General features: G+C 33.0%; 1 protein-coding gene across 6 annotated transcripts in view; it reads right to left on the reverse strand.

Moving 5' to 3' along the window:
• LOC110999109 (stress-activated protein kinase JNK) overlaps window positions 1-16,681 on the reverse strand; it is an 82,291-nt gene that overhangs the window by 34,890 nt on the left and 30,720 nt on the right. For 5 of the 6 annotated variants that reach the window (XM_045632990.1, XM_045632987.1, XM_045632991.1 and 2 more), the window contains exon 3: window positions 9,916-9,932. The exons of the other annotated variant lie outside the window; for it this stretch is intronic. The gene's annotated coding sequence lies outside the window, so the exon portion shown is untranslated. The remainder of the gene's footprint in view (window positions 1-9,915; window positions 9,933-16,681) is intronic. 6 annotated transcript variants of the gene reach the window in all.

Below are 16,681 nucleotides of genomic sequence, written 5' to 3' on the forward strand. Positions count from 1 at the left end.
ACCATGTTATACTAGAAGAGCTCTAATATGAGACCGATGTTGCCTTTACGTTATTCTCAAAATATTAATCTACAACGTAGATTTATTGCGTGTTTTAGCAATGATATAGACAACAATTACAGCACTGAGCAAGCCAATTCAATGACTTCGGTGTAAGAAGATTGACTAGAGATATTCCGCACTACATACTATGAATCGTTTATTATCATATAAATGCATTTAGTAGCTGCAATTATTACCGTATTCCCTGAAGTATTTAACCGTAGCACATTGGCAGCAGTCTACGCTCTACGAATCACTACGACGCGTAGAGCGTAGCGCTCACAAATCTAATCGATTTCTTGTGTACATACATCATTCATAAAAGCATCCATTAATCAAGTACTGGTTGTCATGCGGTTTCATCGGTGTCAGCTGGGTAAAAGGTCGTCGCCCGCATAACAAGGCCAGCTCGGCCGGAGCGGTGACTGCCATCGAATGTGGGAAATGCACGCATACCAACAACACGGCCAATAATTAAAAATGTATAAGAATCATTTGCTACAGACGTGATCTACCAAGATCTAACAAGAGTAAAATAAGTATATTAAACAAGAGTTAAATTTAAAGTGTATAACAGCAACAAACAAGTGTTTCACCTCAAATCGGCTAATATTCATAACTTAATAATATAAACTCAATGAAATGTCATTTGTTATACTGTAGCCATTCTGAGAAGTAGGCTTTCAGGCGTCTAAAATGCGCTCTTTGTCTATAAATGGGACGAGCCTAACAAATGAGGGTACTAGAGGAAATGACTTACTCCATCATGTTTCTACATTAAATTACGACTTTATATCAACTAGAACATTTATTCGACTTTAGTGGACATTAGAAAATGGCCCGATGCCAGGTTTTATACTGTACTAACTACAGCACATATACTTTCATAATCGGACGTCGAGGCACTAAATTCCACCCTTAACACATCGACGTCGTTCCAAAAATAAGCTTTTCTAAGGCTTTAGTCAGGGCCCGTCACAATATGGAATCAGCTGCCCATGGAAGATATTCCGCACCAATGTAACTTATGGTCCTTTAAGAGAAATGCGTTCCGATACTTAAAAAGGCGGCAACGCACTCTGGTGTTAATAGTGTCCATGGCCGGCGGACATATCACTTGACATCAGCTGAGCGGCCTTTACTTTTGGGTACAGAATACAAGCCGGGTTCTTCCAGTTATCCACCATGCCTTTACAAAACTAGGCGTGCGATTTCTTACACTGTTTATGTGGGTTATAATGGAGTAATATTTTAAAGTTGTCTCTAATCTCGATTAATACAAAGAAAATATTATTTATTCATGTACGTAACGTAACGTACAAATCACTAAAGTATTAAATTAATACTACTAAATATACATCACCTACCAGTTTTAAAAGGCAAGGCCTATAACGTTCAAAATAATCTGGCGTTCCTGTTTTTTACAAAATATTTGTAAGCACCCGCCATTACATAATACGTACAAGAAAACAACCTAATAGCTGAGTTAATGACTCACTTTTAAGCTGCAGTTAGGCATATTTACTAATTACTGTGAGTGATTTAATGAATAGCAAGGACCCAAGAGTTACTGATAGAGGGCTCGTAACTCGGTAAGTACTCTGCTATATTAAGTGCTTGCTACTCCAGCATCCCTTAACCTATCTAGCCCTTGAGTGGTTCACCTACACCGTTATAACTGTATAGTCTTGCACTGCGACCAACTTAACTTAGATAATGTAGTATATAATATATATAATAACACAGTATTCATTGACCGCCGAATTGTGATTTCACACGGAACGAACTGAAATTTCACAAAGAACGGTTCGGTGGCTGTTTTTACACAATTTTAAAAATAAATAAATCAGTGGTGCTAGAACGCTTTGGGTTCTAGCACCACTGATTTATTTTAAGAACAGATTCAGAAATCTGAGGGGGCGTACTCAGATTTCTGAATCTGTTTCATGATCATTTGTTAATTTAATAAGAAAGAAGGTGATCTGCCTCCTGTACCTGACACACGCCATCGACTTTTTGGGTTAATGGTATGGCTGGGTTCCTCACGATGTTTTCCTTCACCATCCGAGATAATGTTAAACGCGCACATAGACCGAAAAACTATTGGTATGTAGCCAGATATCGAACCTACGACCTGAGGAATGACGGTCGCACGCTAAAGACTCTAGGCTATATATCTAAACATTACATACATAAAATCATGTCTTATAGGTATTGTGGCTTTTAATTAGTTTAAAATCGACTATTTTAATTAATCAACGTTACAAAATGTACAGTAGTATAAAAGCACCAATTAATTCACTACAATACTTAATCAAAAGTAATAATTATTTCTATTGTCTTGGTATTTGGTTCCAAGAATATACCATAATTTGCCTTTGAAGCCAGTAATTTAATGAAAATATGAAAGTTATAAAAAGAGGGATCACGCCTCGTTCATTGCGTTAATTAATTCTTTCGATCGAAGGCAGGAAATATTTTTTATTAAAAAGTAACTTTTACGACTTTGAGGGATTTATTAATGAAGTTTAAGGCACCTCTCACATTGATTACAACCAGACTTAAATTATACATTACAATGTTATAGTGCCTTGGAGTTTAGTTTAAGCGATTCTTGTATTGATTTCCTGTTAGAGGTTCCATACTTCACCAGTATTAGATATTGAAAATATATCGAACTTGGTGGAACTTCCCACGATGACGTCAATAGAGCTACTGCCAACTTATTATTCACATTCATCAATCGTTCAATTTAGTATTGATTTGCAGTAGGAGCTGATGTGTTAAGATATTTTCCTAATGTGCTTACAAACCTACAGTTATTCATAACAGGCATACATAAAAAGGAACATGGTCAAGTGGTTGGGATATGTGCACAGAATGGCGGACGACAGAACTCCAAGGTGGCAACAGCCTGGTGGCAAGAGAAAGTCCAGTAGACATAGGCTGCGTTGGTGGGAAAAGTTGTCAAGGAACTCGAAATAATAAGTATTTGAAGTTGGTCGCAGGAAGCACGAAATAGATTGCCATAGTAAAATATACTTATGGCTCGATCGAGGCAATGCTGATGATTGAGAAAATAATAAAATAGAAAAAAATAACTATACAATAGTTAAAAATACTTTTAGAAATTGACGTAAAAATTATGAAGACCAAAAGAACTGTAAACAAAACACATTACACAAGTTCAACGCAGATAACAGCGAAATATTCTCAAACTACAATTTTTCGTAATTTTATTCTTATCGTAGAACAAGTAGAAGTAACCCATATAAAGCGGTAAGGCGATTATACTCTCAAGATTTTCCTACTAACAGAGTTAAACCTTTGAGCCTTGAAAGTTATTAACGAAACGGCACAATTTCCTGCCTCACAGCGCGGAAGCTTCCATTATTTAGCGAAAGCTTACAAGCTGCACTGGCGTAACTTTCAAAAGCTTCCATGGGCGTTATATCATAAAAACCGGCGATAATAATCAACCGTGCAAGGTTTTCGTGCTCGTTTGTCCCGTATTGCTAATTTTATGCGTATTTTTAAAATATAGTAACAATAAAAAAAAATTACATAAATTTCTTTATATAATTCATTAAAATCTGTTTAATAAAAACTTTTTCGGGATACCGTCCACCACAGTTACTTTAATGCACTGATTTTTGTTTTTTTTTTACTGTACATACTGTACTGACATGTACTTACTAAATTTTTATTCATTGCATCAGGATTTTACACCGATTATTGTAAAAAAATCTGCCTACGCCGTAACCATATTCATATTTTCATTCAACAATGTATAATGATTAAATCTGCCTTTGTGATGCAGTCTGTTAAAATGTCTTTTTTAGAAACGTCTTAACGAATGCTAAAACAGGACATAACAGCGCTGCATGAATAAACACGGTAGTTCGTGCAAAGACCCGTCTTAAGATATTACAGGACACGCTATGCACTTTTCATGCTGCCCTAGTACATTGTTAAAACTCTTGTGAAGTAATTGGAACAGAAACTCGTTTCAAATATGGCATGTTATGAAATGGGGGCAGGCAACTTAAAAATGCCATTTCCATTCCTGTAAATAACAACGGAGAATGCATATGTCGCAATGTTTAAGTTTTTAGATAGAAAAGCCGAGTTGCGCGTTATCTCCTAGATAATGAAGATTCAACCATGAAGTATTCACATAATTGTGTATTCAATTCAGAAAATAACGTTAAACTAGAATAAAAATTAATTTTATGCCTAAATCAAAATGGATAGACTTTAATTGTTAGCTGTTAAAACTATTTATGTATTCTTTAAAATATATCTTATTTTTTTAATAATAATTGTGTTTACATTTTCGTGCTCATTTTCATCTTTCTATTTTTTCTCACGTTAGTCATTTTGAGTTACACTAATTATTTAAAGATGATATGGTGTAATGGTTGCAGCTCCTTACAAACATTTTGAAAAACAAAAAACTTGGCGATTAAAAGTGGCGGGGATTTTGTTGCCAATTCTTCTGTTTCGTTCTACAAATAATCTAGTAAAATTAGTAGTATTTAGTATGTTATCTTTACCTTAATGTATAAATGATTTTGAAATTGAATCATACTTTTAAAATATCCGTGAACCATATTAAGGACGCATGTATAATATTATAACTCGTAATACATATATATATTTTGCATATCGTCTTATGAATAAGTAAAATTCTATATAAAATTACATTCTTTTGAATTGTGGTATCATTGAAAAAACGAACGCATAACGAGACACATTTGCGCAATTACATTTAACGAGTGCTCACGCGAGAATATTTTATCAAACCAATTCAAAATTTCTCCGAACGGAAATCAACATCCATTTTATTCATGACGCAACGTAAATATCAATTTAACTTTATCTGATTTCGACTGACAACTCTAAATTACACTGTCTACTTATGAAATATTTTAAGAGGAAAATATTTCAAAAATGTGCATACTATACATATACATATACTAACATATAATTTTGTTTCCTTGGGGATCTGTAGACCTACCGATGAATCATAAATAGCTAAAAATCAATTTTTTTAATTGCAGAGTTACATTTTTGCGTTAATTTCATAATTTAATTAGAAAACAAGTAGTTCAAGGTAGTATAGAAGTTAATTCTATATTATATAAATATTATTTAGCATGTATGCCATAAATCATCTCGGAGGATGAGACCAGCATTGGCCGTTTATGACGAGCAATGAAGATTTCAGAAAGACGCGATCACGACAGCTTTATTTATATCTAAACTATGTATCTATCTATTTTAGAAAAAGTTGACATTTATTTGGAAATTTGTTCGCAAACATTCTAAAAGCATCCTTTGACTAGCAGCCTATACTGGCTCTTACACAAAAACAGTTGGCAGGCAAAAAGCGTTACGGTAAGCAGGCGGTATGGAATCCTGCCAGACGTATTACCGAGCACTTTGATCACATTTGTACTTGCCAGCTTCAAAAAGGATTTTTAGCTAAAAATAGGTTAGCTCACGTAGACAGGCACTTGTTATTAAAATGGTAAAATTAATTTTTCTTTTACTCTTAATAATAACGCCACGTTTTACATAGGCATGAATGTTATTTAAATAGAAACTGTTCCCTGTTATATATAAGACACATAAGAATTCTAGTCTTTCTATATTTCCTTTAACTGTTAGCGCGAAAGCAAACTTATTCAGTATCAATAAATTTTATTCTGTTGTATTGAAATTAGGCCGATGTGTGTTCATTGTTTAAAAACTACCGTTACACGCAGCTATATGTAACACCATGTTTATATATAAGATATACCTTAAACATAGAAATTATATCTCGAAAAAGTTGTATATAATTCAAAGACTTCAATATTTTTTTATACTCCAGATTAACTGTATATAAAAACAAAAAACCCTTGGGATTAACCGTGATAAGCTGGGGTGGGAACATGTCGTGATAATATACAGCGGCGGCGTCTAAATTTAATACTCTGTATAAATAAACGAGGCGTTGGTACTGATGGCGGTTTTATACAGAACCTGCTTCATTATTTCATTCGAGGGCTGGCATTTCAACGAATATGGACAAAAATCTCCATAAGCCTACTTAGATATTAACTATTAAAGGTTTATGATACACTAAATCTAATTAAATCAGTGACGGTACAACCTTTTTAGGAGTGGGTCTAAGATTAATGTCCCTGTTTTATGATCATTTGTCAATCTAATAGGAAAGTAGCTGATCAGCCTCCTGTGCCTGACACAAGCCGTGAACTTTTTGGGTATAAGGCAAGCCGGTTACCTCACGATGTTTTGCTTCACCGTTCGACCGAATGTTAAATGCGCACATAGAAAGAAATTCCAAGCCTTCAAAAATAAGAATATATCTTAAATACTATGTCATATTTTTAAGTATCTGTCAGTTATTAATATATTAAAGTATGGACCACATATTATATTTACCAATATATTTTAAAATATTAAACATTTTTGGCGGCGCTGGTTGTTGATTATATTATTTATATTTATTGCAATTTAAAGTGGACTGTAATTTTCTTAATACGGTTGCTCAATATTTGGGTCTTGTACTGGAGAAAGAAAGAAAGGACACGGCACAGTACCTTCAACCTTCTCGGCTTCCTTTCTTATGGCTGGATGTGGCTTCTTGCTGCTGGATTTGAGCTTCTTCACTAACTTTATCACAGACACGCTTTATCACGAAAAAGTATGTAACGATATATATCACAAAACAATTATTACAATAAACAAGATAAATAATTAATAAGGTTAAACGAAACGATGCGATGCGTGCGGAGACCGAAACCAATCCACAATGCGAGGCGACCAAATTAACACTACCCGCTGCTCAATTTCCCTTTTTTTTAAATGTCGACGCATTATTATGCGTCACCTACAGCCCGTTCCGGTACTAGTGCCGTCATAGGGAAGGACATTAAGGAGGGATATATTGAGCAACCATTAAGATAAAAAAAAATGCAAATTTGGCGCAACCAATTTTAAAACAATTTCTTAGTGTTAGCGGTACTTTTTAAAGTTTAAATTTAGACATTTATAAAAACTGTCTAATAACAAAATTTTATCAAAAACAAATTGACTTTATCCAATACAATGAAAACAAGAACAGAAAGATGAAAATAGATATTTTTACTAAACAAACTTACAAAGCAATCAATAAAATTTCTTTTAGTATATAAAAGCAACCATAAAAACAGGTCATGTTATATCAATATATCATTCGCAAAGTAATATTCAAAGCACAAATTCATAACATGAAAGACATATAGCGAACACTCTAGTCGCACTCAAAGCGGCCACTCATGCCACCGGCCAATCTACTCGCCCCTGCAAACTTCACGCTTGGAAAAAGCAGATGCCGCAAGCCATATTATAATTTAAATCCACAACCTAGACGTAGCTTTCGGATGGAGTATAAAAACGGTTTTTATTATTACAGCATTAATAATATAATAATCAGAATTCTTTCTCTCGCCGACACTCGATAGATTGAGTAATGTAATGTAATTAAAAGTTTATATACATTATTAAGTAAATTAAGTGAGTGATAAAATAGAACACTAGAACAATGAATCTTCCCTTTAATAGAGACTGTAAAGTTGTTTTTTATTTTGTTGTTTTAACCCTTTTTAGTAAAATAGGTTAGACTTAAAATACTTATCTATTATTATTCGTAAGTGGTAAGTTAGGCTAGATTGAAATGTTCCATGTCTTAGTGAAGACACATATATAAAAAGGAAAAATTAAGTTAATTACGTAATTATACAAAATTATGTATAGAGATATATTTCTTAAATTAGATTCTTCAGATGGTTAATTTTCTATTTTGTGCTAACAGATGTTTCATTTGTATCTTAGTTTGTGGATAAGATTCTACTTTTATATGTATAAGTATTTAAAATTTGAATACGAAGATGTTTTTGTTAGTACGTTTTGGATTGTTTATAAAACAAAGAATTTGTAACAAATTAAATATAAATATTTCTGCAACACATTTCAGTTTCATTTATAGATTACATATTACAGTTCAGATACAAAACCATCTCAGTTCCGGAATCAACACCTCGATCCGCGGAGAAGCTAGACGATCCACAAAAAAATAATTCTTCAAATTATAAACCATTTTTTTGGATTTTAATGTTTAATTATTTGGTTATTAGATTTCTTATAACTCGTTTTAACAATAACAAACATAATAGTCAACATTTCATTTAAACACAGTCAATAGTTATTATGAAGAAAAGCAATAATAATTATTGAACCTGATCATCTAAGCATAAAGCGAATGTAATCAAAAATACATATCTGATAACTTTCACTAAATCGCTCCTTAACAAAGGATCATTTAACATTATTGGCACAAACTCGTGTTTCAGGATGCACATGGCTCTATCACAATTACACTTACCCTTAATAAAATTTTAAACTGACCAACACACGAACAAGATCTCTATCCCGCATTAATACAGTTGAAATTCCCTCACTCCTCTTACACTGCGGATTTTATGCGACAATCTAAAATAAACCTTCTATAGGTGAATATAAATATGAAATTCCATTAAATGGGGATCACGATTACAATTTTGCGAGGAAATAAAGGTTCGTTGACCTCATCTCCTGAAAGTGTTACGCTTCAGCGGATAACGGATCCGATGTTTTATTGTTTTAGTGCGCCAAGTGTAAGGTCGGGATTACTAAGAATATTGGCGTTGCTTATTCTATGGTTTCTTGATATTTTCAGATTTAAAAAGATGATCAAAACCAGTGTTTCTCAAGCTTTTTTGTGCTATGCCCCACCTCAGCCTTACTAAAATTAATTAATGCCTTCCACATTCAACATACATAATAATTAATTTTAAAAAAAGTCTGTACTCGTGAAAACGCATTAGAAGTTATACTTCTTTTGTAGTTAAACGTTACGGTGCGGGGCGCGGATTGAATTATACGATATTGTCACTATTATTTTCGACTTTCTGATACTTTACACCCACATAAATGGTGATAACGACACATTTTCCTATTGAGTACAGAAAAACGTTACAGCGCGTTACATGAGGGGGGGGGGTCAATAATCTACAAAACTTGCGTGACGTAATACTTGAACGCTCCCAAAGATAAATTCAAAAAAACCCAAACAATAATAATTATTAAAGCTTCATGGCACAGATTGATTACGTAAGTAACTTAGACCTTATATATTAAAAGTTTTGTTTACAACTTCAATGGACGTCATTTAAATATATAAAATAATAGCATATTTAATTTAACAATTGTTAAAAATCCGATAAAGTAGTATTGCTTATCACGCATATATTCAATTTCTTATACAGTAAACGAAACGTTTTCAATATCTTACATAAAAAACTAAAAGGGAAAAAAGAAAATTTATACAACCTCAATCTTTCCACACAATCAAAGCCCTGGTCCCTACTGAACGATAAATCATCTGTGAGGCCGAAATGTTTTTTACGTACCAAGAATTATTTTTACCAATAAAGAATAAATATTTTTTCTGTGACAGTTTGGCCTAGTTTAGGTATTTTACGAAACCTATGTTAGGTGAATAACATGCATATACCAATAGCTCATTGTATACATTTATTCAAACTTTTTTACATTAAAAAAACAGGCGGCCTTATCGCTAACAAGCGATTTCGTCGAGGAGACCCTAGTAAGAAAAATTATACAATTACCAAACTCAATCTAAAAAAAAAATAAACAACAAAAATTCAAAATATGCAGCTAATCACGAGTTACAAAAGAATAGGAAACGATTGAGCAGTAAAGGATATCGTTAGGAAGTGTTTATATCGAAGACGTACATTCTTGATAAAAAAGCACACTCACCAATACAAAACGAGAATCTGTAACAAAAATACATAGAATTAATATTAGCGTCTCATATATCCATTGCACACCCTTGCCCCGCATAACCAATACCTCTGACGCAACTCCATTATAAAGGGAAGACAACAGATACCAATGGCTCGGATACCTCACATCGGATGGGTCAAATTCTCAAATAGTTTAAGTCCATATAGTATGGCATGGTAGGTGGGCTCAATTTCCGCAACTAGACTCAAATTTTGGTCCGTTTTGCGTAAAGCCCTTTAAGTCCATAATGTAGGTTATTTGTCGTGAAACTCATATCGGAACGATTAAATAATCATTATTAATTAAGTCTCAATTTTATACTATGCATTAATTAAAATATTTAAAAAAATGTTTTTGACGCACCACTCAATTAGTGACAAAATATAAAGTTTACTTTATACGACACATACTTTTAAATTAAATGAAAAATGTGTTACATAATAGTCACGAGCAAACCCGCAAGTCTTGGACCCAAAATGTGTGTTAGATTCTCCCATTTATTAGTTACATTGAGTGAAGCCTCAAGCATATACTAGTAACAGAAAAGCAATTTTGAGTGCATTTTAAAACTCAGTAAAGAACAGTACTATCACGTAACAGTATTGGCTATTTCGAACTCTCACACAGAGGCTTGTTAACATTCAATACACGTTCTAGGAACCAGAAAAGGGAAATAACAATAAAACTACACGATCAGCTTTCAGAGTTGAGCCTGCAACCAATTGAAAGCAATAATGCTAATTATACTGCACTTATTTCAAAACAATACAAACTTCGGCATATAATCGAAGTGAAAAAACATGAATTGGGCTTAATTTATTTGTTTCAAGGCAAAATCGATGAAAGCTCTCTTTTTAAGACCTTTAGGCGGTGGTTTAAGCCATTCGGTCTCCAAGTGCGATGCCTTTTAGGAGATAAACACTTTAAGTTATACTAAACAAAATGAACTAAATTATAAATTCACTATGCATCATGCTCAACAAAGTGTGTCGGAGAAAAACTACAGAAATTATACGAAAGAACGGCTTTTCATTCAAAATGGTAATTGGTAGACCACAGTAATAAAATTAATGCATCAGCGAGCAGACATAAACACAAACAACGATATGTTGAGATAAATTTATGCACAAAGGGAGCGGGCACGTCTAGCCATTCAATTAATTACTTCTTTGTCCACGCCTCACCACAAAACCATGTTCGATGGTTCATCACTAGATGGCGGTTAAATAAATATTAGTTTTATAACACCTACAATTTTTGACAGTTGACATTTAAGAAGTGACATACAGTGACACCGGTAGAGTGACACCGGTGGTCTTAGCCGGTAAGAGTCTCACTGTCATGGAAATTAGTACGTAAGTAGTAGTAGGGGAATCATTTTAACTCGAAAGTACCCTAATAATTTATTGAAATGTTTTAGTAAAACAATGAATACTAGTATCTAGAAAATACAGGAACTTATACTTAGGAACATGTACGTTTACGCGCTTAAATTAATAGGATTTAAATAGCTTTATTAATGTTAAACAATACAAAACACTTTGGCTCCAGCATTCGGTCCACAGATAATAACGATAACTGTCTCTGGTATTTTGTAACACCCAAATTAATGGCGATCCAACTTGACTACTGAGATATTGTACCCAATTTAAATTGAGTTCTATCAATCTGTATAAAATATCAATACTGAACGATCGCTAATATTAATGAAGTTTACAAGCTTTGATATGATGCCAGTATAATACTAAGTTGTCTGGGCCCGTCTGTACGTAAAGGATTTTGAGGTTTTCAATAATACCCTTAGTTATTCAAGAACATGGTCTTTACTTTGTATAAAGCTTAAGCTTTATCCGCAATATGCAGTCTGTTTCCATTTTTCATACTAAGCAAAGAAGTAATACTATTTTAAATATACAGCGAATCCGTAGACATTTTTATATATAATACTAGCGGATCCGACAGACGTTGTCCTGTCTACACGTCTTTAATTTCAAAATTTCAATTTTTAATAAGCCATTTTGATGAAAATTATTATTCTAATGTTATGACAAAATCTAACGATCCAGCACATGGTCACACACGATATAATACAATGATAACAAAACTTTTTTTAAATTTCGGGACAGACTAAAATTAAAATTCGAATATTATTTAAAATTTGACACTGCGATGGTAGCGCTGCGCCGTCTGTCGGATCCAAAACATTCGAAAATCAACAACAACTAATAAATTGAAAATTAATTAAAAAAACATTGTCCAGCGGACAAAATTGTGAATCTAAACCATTCCCAGATCCCCTTGAATACACACAAAAAATTCGTCTAAATCGGTCCAGTCGTTTAGGAGGAGTTCAGTCACATACACACGCACACAAGAAATATATATATTAAGATAATGAAAACATATTTATAAAACCGTATGGTTCCAGCTTGTACAGCTGTTTTCAGCAAGAAAACAACTAGAAAAATCCTGTCTTGTCAGCATGCAATGAAAAGAAGTATCTTAAAATTGAGGAGAATAAACAAAACAAGAAATGTAGACATCCGTAAAAAACAGATACAGATGCACTTGACCAAGCTCTAGGCTAAGGCTTAAATGGAAATGGGCAGGTAATGTTGCTAGAGCACGAGATAAAAGATGGACACTTGAAACAACGAAATGGGCTGGACCTACCAGATTGACATGTATAGAACGACAAAAGAAAAGATGGACAGATGACATCATAGAACCAGCGGGTTAAAACTGGATGAATGTTGCCCTAGACAACGAAACGGAAAGGAATGGAAAAATGGAAAAATATGGAGGAGGCTTTCACACTAAAAAGGGCCGAAACAAATAGAAAAAAAATCTAACTTAAATTTTGTTTAAAACTTATACTAATATTAATATTAAGGAATGTAAACTAACTGTTTACTGTTGCATGGATTAATAAAGCCTTAATAATAATAATAATGGTTTAGGGCATACTTATTTGTAGAAATCTTATTCACATGATCTGCCGCCGAAACGATATTGGGATAACTAAATGGTGTAATAATCGAATTCGAATTTAATCCTTTGAGCCGAGAGAAATCCCTCGATCTAGATCTCGATCCACAGAATTAATTCCGTTGAAAGGTTTCGTTAAAGTATCTGACGTCACTGACGGCATACATACCGGGGGCATCATCAGGCACTATGGAGCATTCCGGGACGGGATGGTACATTACATGGAGGACAATGACAATTTTCTATACCCACAATTAATTTCCTAACACATAACAGAATCCATTAACATATTAAAAGCTAGTCTTGCTTATGTATTTTAGAATCCTTTGAAGGTAACACATAATTCACTTTTAAATAAAAATAAATTAGAACAGTGTAATTAAAACGTCGGCGGCCATTAACAATAAAGTTAATTGTATAATCACATAAATTTCGCAACATTTTAGACATTAATCTTATTATTTATTCTGTGATATTTTATCTTTACTTTGAGTATATATTTGAAAGGAGTTTTTTTTATTTAATTAATTGTAGGATAAAACAAAGATGTCGGGCCAGGTATTATGTATGATGACCTACTTTTTAGATGTGAGCTTCAGATTTCTGTATCTGTTCTATAATCATTTCTTTTCGCAAAAAGCAAACGGCAAATAGATGATTAACCTTCTATGCCTGACAGACAGCGGATTGGGTCTAACGCAAACCGGTTTCCTTGGTGTTAATTGTGTACATACAAAGAACATCACACCCGGGCATCGAACCTACTACCCCAGATATGAGAGTCGCAAACTGAAGCTAACACTGCACTGCTGCTGTTTGTGTGTATAAGATATACAGACACATTTTAATGGCTATTTTTTTAACTTAATTTTATATATATACACATCAATTACTGAAATTTTACTTAGCAAAACTAATGCATTTGCGATGAACAAGATTTTATCGGTATACACCGCTTCGGACCATTGTGGCGGCGACATGAAAGGATTCATATCAGATCTCGACAGCATTCGTATATCCCAGTATTGACTATTATTTATTTAGATAAACACGCCAAAACATTAACAATATTAATTTTACTGTGAGAAAATTGTGGAGGAAAAGACTTTTTAATGTCTAATCATCATTAATCGTATCATGAATCATACCCATACTACTACTACTACTGAGCGCCTAGTCTGACTCCCGTATGTCAAAAATATTTAAGATTTGACAATTATGCCTGGCGCTATACGACCTCCTTTTTGACGTTCATAAGTGTACATTGTGTTATCTACATAAATAATGATTTTTGACTTGATAACATCACATAAGATCATTTTTAGTATTATAAAAATCTTAGTAACAGACAGTAAAAAAATTACACGTATATACTATGCCATTTTTTAATGTCCCTTTCGCTGATTATATTATTAAATGTTACTTATATGTCATCATTTGTTCCTTTACATTTGTCTAAGTAATTAAGTTTTTCTTGTCTCACAGTGGTAGTCTGAAACAACTGCCATTCTTTGTACTTGTACTGCAGCAACGAAGTGTAAATCGCCTCATTCATAATCATATATAAGAAAATTTTCTCAAAGCATTGAGAAGCAATCTTAATTAATACGAATTCATTACACGTTCACCGAAAGTATGTCCGCCTCTCGTGACGGCATGCCGTGTCTAGCGTCTTAAGACGATTTCCAGAATTATCATAAGACGTCTCAATAAATTCATTTTGTATGTGTTTGTGAGCTGCAGTTTTATCACGTATAAGTAACAATTTATTGCAGTTATACTTATTTTTGCGCGTTAGGGAAAATTGATGAGAGTAAATTATGATGCGCGCGCACACCGTCACACAAAACCGACACCCTAAAGTTAGCTATAGTCAACATTTTTTTGTGACGTTTAAATAAACTTTATTTATTACAAAACTTTCGATGTTTTCAATACCTTTTTTCTATGGTTAGCGTAATTTTTTCTACAAACGAAGTTTTTTTTAAAAAAAAGATGTTTATCTTATTACACCAAAGTTGTACAACTTTGGTGTAATAAGATAAACATCTTACGCGTGTAAATAAGTACACACAAATTAGCTTATGTAATTCGTTTGGTATTTGCTGAATTTAGGAAATTGGAAGCAAGGTAGGAGATGGAGCCAGTTAGAAGATGCATAAACTGTATAAGAGGTTCTTAAAAAAACAATTCTGTATTATAACACTGCAAAGATACACTAAGTGATTCATGGAATAAATGAGGCCTAAGTATTATTATCATTCAATTGCTATATATCTGTAAATAAAAATAAAAAATAAATATAAGGTTCTCTTAATAACAAAAACCAATCTTCGTGATCCCATTTAAAACCTTGTCAGACTATTACAATTACGTCCAATAAAGTATTTTTGCTGAACACAAGTTGACGGGCGGGACATTCTTTAATATATTTTTTAAATAAATACAAAATACCCCAACATTTTCCATTCTATCAAGCAATACGATCAATCATCGCGAGTCCCTAAAAGCGTGTCATCGGCTGTGTCCGTCCTAGGGGATATGAAACTTCGCGTTTGAATATTTGAAATACAGCAAATAAAATGTTATTTTAACATGAAATTAGTCAAGAAAATTGTATAAAACCACACGTTCTTTAACGTGGTTTACGAAGGAAATACTAATTAAGTTAAATCATTTATTCATGTAGGTAACACAATGTACACTTATGAACGTCAAAAAAAGAAATAAACATTAAATGATTTTAACTTTACATTTACTACCAGTTCTCAAATCAAGAACTGGCAATAAACTCTCCGCCCCTCTTTTTAATCGCCCAGTTTTTTCTTTTCCACAACGTTTTTAATGAGCTCCAACCATTACACCATGTTCCATATGACATCTTAAGTCATAAAATAAATTGTAAACAAAGGTTTGTCCTCTATCAGCAGTAGGCATGGTAAAATAGGAGCACGCACTTACATAATCGTGGGAACAACACGCAAATACATAGTGGAAATAACTAATACCACTGCATACACGAATTTCAAATTCAAGCACGACCAGTCACCACAAGTAGCACCCGTTCACTATACATAATTTAAATAGTTTAATTTAATATAATAATCGGGAAATGTGTAAAAATCTTACAGAGGTTAAGTTGCAGTAAAACAATTACTTTAAAAGGCAAATATAACATGTTCTTACTGTGCTATGTACCAAACTATCATCCGCCAAATATTTCGTGTATTTTAGCAAGACATTTTACTTGTCGTCTACGAAAATTGTTGTATTTCAGTCAATTTACATAAAACCATAATGAATTATTCAGCTTGTCACCAGGAATTACAATATAAATTGGTGAATTGTCAACGTATGAGGCTGGGGGATTACATTTTTAATGTATTGTAAATGGCTTCACATATGAAAAGCTCATAATTTAAAATGACGATACCATTGCAGGTTTCGCTTCACTGTGATTGGTTTCCTCAAACCACAATAACACAATATTGTTTCGTGTTTTATTTTTAGTTCTAACTACTACAATTGTAAAGAAAAGAAAAGTGTCGTCAATTTGATTTCGTTCATTGCATCATTTATGAGTACTAAATATTAATGTAACGTAAAACGCATAACAAAGAAAATATAGAAAATGAAATTGTCTTGCGTGTAATGTTATTTTCGTTAAAGAATAATTATGAACTACAATAGCACGAGATATGATAGTTATAATTCTAATATATATATTTATAAATATATTTAATATGTCAAT

The sequence above is a fragment of the Pieris rapae genome, chromosome 21 (assembly GCF_905147795.1).
Source record: "Pieris rapae chromosome 21, ilPieRapa1.1, whole genome shotgun sequence".
NCBI lineage: Eukaryota > Metazoa > Arthropoda > Insecta > Lepidoptera > Pieridae > Pieris > Pieris rapae.